This window comes from Dipodomys merriami, unplaced genomic scaffold (genome assembly GCF_024711535.1).
Source record: "Dipodomys merriami isolate MVZ:Mamm:240054 unplaced genomic scaffold, mDipMer1.0.p SCAF_27, whole genome shotgun sequence".
NCBI classification, from domain to species: domain Eukaryota; kingdom Metazoa; phylum Chordata; class Mammalia; order Rodentia; family Heteromyidae; genus Dipodomys; species Dipodomys merriami.
The window spans coordinates 18184191-18190575 of record NW_027204159.1 but is presented as its reverse complement, the minus strand read 5'-3'; the positions used below and the strand labels follow the sequence as shown (position 1 = coordinate 18190575).

Below are 6385 nucleotides of genomic sequence, written 5' to 3'. Positions count from 1 at the left end.
ACAATTACATGGGCAGGATAATGCATACATTTCTTACCAAGCATTGCAGCCTCCTCCTTTGTTTACCCTTCACTTCCCTTCCCCGCCTCCCCCCTCCCCCCACCCAATTTTACCCCCCTCCCCCCACCCAATTATACCCCCCTCCCCCCCCCCACACCGACATTGTAAAGCTGGTTTTGACAAAACATGTCAATTTTTGAAACAGTTCCAAATCAATAACAAGTCATCTGATGTCATCTTTACTTTGCCTTTCCTTCTCCTCTCCTCTTTTTCATCTTTAGCATTAGGAAGTGCTAACAAAATATCATTAATTATTCTTAGTTCTCCCCAGTGATGAGGATTTTATTTTGAATTGTCTGTTTCACCAGGCTTCTTGTTCAAATCAGCTTTTCTTTTCAAAGCAGCTTTAAGCACAGGCATGTTCATCATGATTGAATCTTCTGAAAAACTTTCTCCAACTCCAAAATGAACAATTTCTTCTCCAGCAGTATCCGAAGTTTATAACAAATGTTTCAGAAGATGAAGATACCTAGATTGAATCTCAATAACAAACTCTCACCCTTTCATGCAGATCAAGAACTCACGCCTTGGAAACCATTTGGCATAGTTCATCATGGATCATCTCCAGATTCCTAACACCTCAAACTACCATCACAACAAAAGCATTTGATATCATCATTGCAATACATGTAATGAAAACATGCTCTTGTAATCTGCTTTGTTAGCTGGTAGCACTAGCTGTGGACAGCAGATAAATGTATGCATTAAAGCTGCATGCGTCTGCATGCTCAGATTTGAAATACTAAACTTCAGTATTTTCAGAGAATTTTCCAAAAATCAGCATGTCCTGACATAACCTCATCCTTTGATTCTCAGTGACTCAGCCTTCCATCACAGGTAAAACAGGCTACCCTATCTCCAGGTCCTATAAAAATAAAATCCAACTCTTGCCAATTCTAATAGTGATGAAAAACTCAAGGGCCACATATTGTAAGTAAGACATCTGGCTTCTTCAGTGTTCACTGTGTAACTGTTGAGGTTTGTCCTCAATGGAGGATAGTCTTCTAGTGCTCTACAATGAAGTGGGTTTGGCAGAAGAAATAAGAACCACTGAATAAGCTTCCTAAGTAGAAGACCATGAATGTGCAAAGCCACTTTGTAGTGGAAAGGTGTTCTTGGTAGTGGATGACAGATTAGCTGATGTCAGATTCTGGATAAAGCTACATCGAGGACACAGCTGCTTGTGCTCTCTCCTCATTTCCAGTTATCCAGAATCAGGCCACATCAGTGTAACCAAACACAGACTCCTTTCTGAGACAAGATTGCCAGTGGGATTTGTGTGTGTGGATGTGAGGTACAGTTGACAGGGAAAGCCATGCTTCATTTCTTGTCATCTGTTCAATTTGACAAGATGGTGCTATCTTCTGTTATACTCACAGTTGATATGAAGTATCTTAAGAAATTCTGGGGGAGTATAACCCCTGCTTTCACTATGTTTGATGTCACTATAACTTGTGGAGGAGATGGGGAAAAACCAGTTGTTTAAGGATGCAGGTGGACCTGTTGCAACAATGAGAAGTACAAGTTGTCATGTCCAAAACGGGCTTTACAACGTCGGTGGTGGTGGGGGCGGTGGAGGAGAAGGATTGGGATTGGGGGGGAGGGGGGAGGCTGGGAAGGGATGTGAAGGGTAAAGCAAAGGAGGAGGGTGCAATGCTTGGTAAGAAATGTACGCATTATCCTGCCCATGTAATTGTAACCCCTCTGTACAGTATGTTCACAAATAAAATTAAATTAAATTTAAAAAAAAGAAATTCTGGGGGAGGAACACACAAAGCAACAAAAATAATCACATGGTACCTTATAAATACGTTAGAAACAATAGCAAGAAAGAAAAAACCACTTGTGACCCTATCTTGGAGTTCATTTCACTTAACATCATCTTATCTGGTCATATGTATATAGCTTTTGACCTTGGGCCTATATTTCTTTGGGCCTGGCTTACTTCACTTAATATAATTTTTTCCAAGTCTTTCCACTCCCCACATGGTATAACCCCTTTTTTCACTGTATTTGATGTGGGTATAATTTGGGGAGTTGAAGGAAAAAAACAAAATGTTTAGATAGGGATACAGGTTGACTCATTGTAACAATGAGATGTACAAGACACTATGTTGTAAAACAAAGTTTACAATTTAGGTATGGGGGAGAGTGTAGTTGTGGAGGTGGAAGGGAAGGGGTGGTAGGGAGAAAACAAAGGAGGAGGCAACAATCCTTGATAAGAAATGTACTCATTACCTTGCTCATGTAACTGTAACCCCTCTGTACAGTATTTTCACAATAAAAATCATTTTAAAAAAAAAAGAAAAAAGAAAAATCTTGGAGATAGTTTTGGGCTTGCATAGGTAACAGTATTTTCAGTACTTTTTTGATGTGAAACTATTACATCAAACTTCATGTCTTCATACTACACTAGACTTTAACCACTAAAAGGAATCAAATGATAAAATCTACTTATGCGGAATTCACTGCATCTTCTTCATCATATTTAGATGAATCTTTCTCCTAAATGACTAGGATACTACTGAGTACTCTATGGAATTATATTAACCCTTTCACTCATAATTGGTAAAATAACCTAAAGAACTGAAAAGATTTATGAATTTTTGAAAACATTAAATTTCTTTCAAAAGAGTTTATATTCTCAAATTTCTAAGTAACTATAGAACATCTGAAGTATACATTTAATTTGTTTTTGATGACAAACAATGAAAATTGTGTAAGGGGCCAAGCACTGATCATACCATAAAAGTTAGCACATAGGCTTTTGACCTTGATAAGCACTTTAACCGGACATCCAAAATATCCTCAATTTATTCTAACTAAAAAAGTAATTATTACACTTGGAGTCAGAGGCTTGCGCAGCAGGATGAATGCAGGCTCCGACCCCGTGGTCATCACCGCGGCAGCACGGACTGTCATAAGCTCCTTCAATGGCGCCCTGTCCGAGGTGCCGGCCCACGACCTGGACGCCACCGTCATCAAGGAAGTCCTGAAAAGGGCCGCGATGGCTCTGGAGGAGGTGTCCGAGGTCATATTCGGTCACGTCTTGACAGCAGGATGTGGGCAGAATCCTGCCCAGCAAGCCAGTGTGGCTTCAGGGGTCCCCTACCCCGTTCCAGCGTGGAGCTGCCAAATGGTGTGTGGGTCAGGCCTAAAAGCCGTGTGCCTGGCAGCCCAGTCCATACGGATAGGTGACTCCAGCATTGTGGTGGCCGGAGGCATGGAAAGCATGAGCAAGGCTCCTCACCTAGCTCACCTGAGAACAGGAGTCAGGATGGGTGAGATGCCCCTGGCTGATAGCATTCTCCACGATGGTCCTACATGTGCCTTTCACCACTATCATATGGGCATTACAGTTGAAAATGTTGCCAAGCAATGGCAAATGAGTAGAGAAGATCAGGACAAGTTGCACTGCTGTCCCAGAACAGGACAGACCATGCACAGAAAGCTGGCCATTTTGACAAAGAGATTGTACCAGTTCTTGTGTCTTTTAGAAAAGGCATTACTGAAGTGAAAACAGACGAGTTTCCTCGCCATGGGAGCAACCTTGAAGCCCTGGCCAAGCTGAAGCCGTACTTCCTTACAGATGGCGCGGGGACTGTCACCACAGTTAATGCTTCAGGAATGGGCGATGGTGCTGCAGCTGTGGTTCTTATGAAGTCAGAAGCTGAAAAACGTGGTCTTAAACCTTTAGCACAGATTGTTTCCTGGTCACAAGCGGGTGTGGACCCTTCTATTATGGGAACTGGACCCATTCCAGCCATAAAGCAAGCTGTCTTTAAAGCAGGCTGGTCTCTGGAGGATGTCGATGCATTTGAAATCAATGAAGCCTATGCAGCTCTCTGTTGCCATAACTAAAGAACTTAGATTATGCCCAGAGAAAGTCAACATTGAAGGAGAGCTATAGCCTTGGGCCACCCCATTGGAGCATCTGGCTGTAGGATCCTTGTGACCCTGCTACACACACTGGAGAGAATGGGCAAGAGCCATGGTGTTGCAGCCCTATGTATTGGAGATGGGATGGGAATGGCAATGTGTGTTCAGAGAGGGTGATCTGATTAATAGTATTCACAACCATATTTGAACCTTGATTTTTTTCAATGTAAATTGTAATATGTAAAATCTAAGGACCAAAATGAGGAAGGGAACCAATCACAAGAATCCAAGTTGACAGCTTGCTGTATTTTTAATATGTAAGTTGTAAGACACTGCCTCTAACATTGTTATAAATAAAGGGGAGTGAGATCAGTCATCCAGGGCTCCAGAGTGAACGGCATCCTGATAGCCTCCATGTTTATCATCTTTGCGGGTGTAATTTTATAAGGTCATGAATTTGAAGAATAGTAATTGCAGCTTCTGTGGCAAAGTTCAAGCTCTTCACCTTAACAATGGTGGGTTCAAAAACCCCTGCTTGTTTGTTGTCTCCGAGCTTCCCATTGACCAAATCGAGACCTATCCTATAATTGAGGAAAATGGGTTATAATAGCTGACGGAGTTCTTGTTGATAACCTATTACTCCCATCCACGCCCTCCAAATCTTCATAAGGAGCAGTGCAGCAGGTGTTGCAGAAAAGGGGACATGGCAGTAAAGTTTCCTATTACTTAATGATGATGGTCATGGTTTGTGTCAGTACCTGGGTGAGGCTTTCACACTGGCCATTGATACATTTGTCAGAATGTACTCCCACAAATTTTTGGGTGATTGTAAGAGCTCCCAAATGGATACTCTTGACCTTTTTGTAGTAGTGATTACCCAGAGAAGTGTAGTAGGAAAAGTATAACCCTCCTAATCATGTCATCATCCTTTGGATAAATTATGGGTGATTAAATAATAAAGTCTTGTTATAATGATTTTAAAAAAGTAATTAGTGTCTCCTATGGTAACATTACCTAAAATTTCACATAGTTTAACAATTACAGTATTAAAAATGGGTCATATTAGTTTCAGTTAACTTTTGGAGAAGGCAGCATCTAAATCTTTACTGAGTTTAAGCCAAGGGATGGTATAGTATATGTGATGGATGAATTTTGCTTAAAGCTCACAAAAGTACTCTTTTACTTTAGTTAAATACTGTGTGTTTCAACTTCTAATTCTACCACTTTATTATTCCTAGCCAATGGAATGTACTTTTTCTATGAACTTGCTAACTGAAAAATTCCACAAAATACACTTTTAACACTACATTAGAAACATTAACCTGTTCTTCATTTAGGAACAATTCTGTTAAAATTACCAGGCATGCATACTTAATGATTAATCAATATACCATATGACATAACTTTATTTTTTATTGTAAATGCCTAACAAAATATCTGTATTATTATTGGAATTGTCAATGTACCAGGAATTTACTAACCTTCTTTCTGAAAATGCTTCAAAACTTTTCAAGTATAATTCATATACAAAATTACACTCCATAGAATTCACACCACATCCCTTTATAAATTTTTAAGGTTTCTACAATGGGACTTAGTTCTTCAGTGGGGTAGGAGAGGTAGTGGGTCAGAAAGACGAGGGCCAGCATGGGGTTTGGTGTGCCTGGTAGTGGCTGACCAAGATGTCCAGCTCCAGAGTTCCCAAGACTGGCCCAGCTGGACCACTGCCAAGGCATCCTGACACTATCACCTATCTTATGCTATTGCCTCCCCCTATTGGTAGAACATAACTCAATTAGCAAGTGAGTCCAAAAACTGTAATCTGTAGAATTCCAGCAGTCCCTTCTCATTCATGATTTTACTTCCTAGGGTTTTAGTTGTCCACAGTTAAAGAATGTTCTGAAAATGTTAAATGGAACCTACTAGACGTGAACTACTCATAAGCTGTTTTTTCTTTCTTTATTTATTTTTGGTGCCACTTCTGGGGCTTGAATTCAGGGCCTTGACACTGTCCCTGAGCTCTTTTGCTCAATGGTAATGTATTACTACTTGAGCCATAGCTCCACTTCTGACATTTTTAGTGGTTAATTGAAGATAAGAGTCTCGTGAGCTTTCCTGTCTTGACTGGTTTCAAATCACCATCTTCAGAACTCAACCTCTTATGTAGCTAGGATTACAAATGTGAGCCACTGATGCCTTGTTTATCATAGGTTTAAATAACTTATCACAGCATATTGTCCTTTTTTAAAAGTCTTCTCTGGTTTCCTCATGTGATATTAGCTAGCTGATGAATGACGACCAGCATTCTCATAATGAGTCTCCTGGGTCCATTTGAAACTAGTCTTCTTCCACTACTCCCCCCTCCCCAACACTGTGAAATGCCTCCTCTCCATATTTAACTGTCTTTGCAAGCAAACATCCTGTGCCCCTTCTACTACAGCACCTA

At 40.6% G+C, this 6385-nt stretch overlaps 2 pseudogenes; one reads left to right on the top strand and one right to left on the bottom strand.

Annotated features, from left to right (window-relative positions):
- Positions 1-223: 223 nt before the first annotated feature.
- LOC138837291 (baculoviral IAP repeat-containing protein 2 pseudogene) lies at positions 224-2458 on the bottom strand (annotated as a pseudogene).
- Positions 2459-2926: 468 nt separating this feature from the next.
- LOC138837333 (acetyl-CoA acetyltransferase, cytosolic pseudogene) lies at positions 2927-4116 on the top strand (annotated as a pseudogene).
- The last annotated feature ends 2269 nt before the right edge of the window (positions 4117-6385 follow it).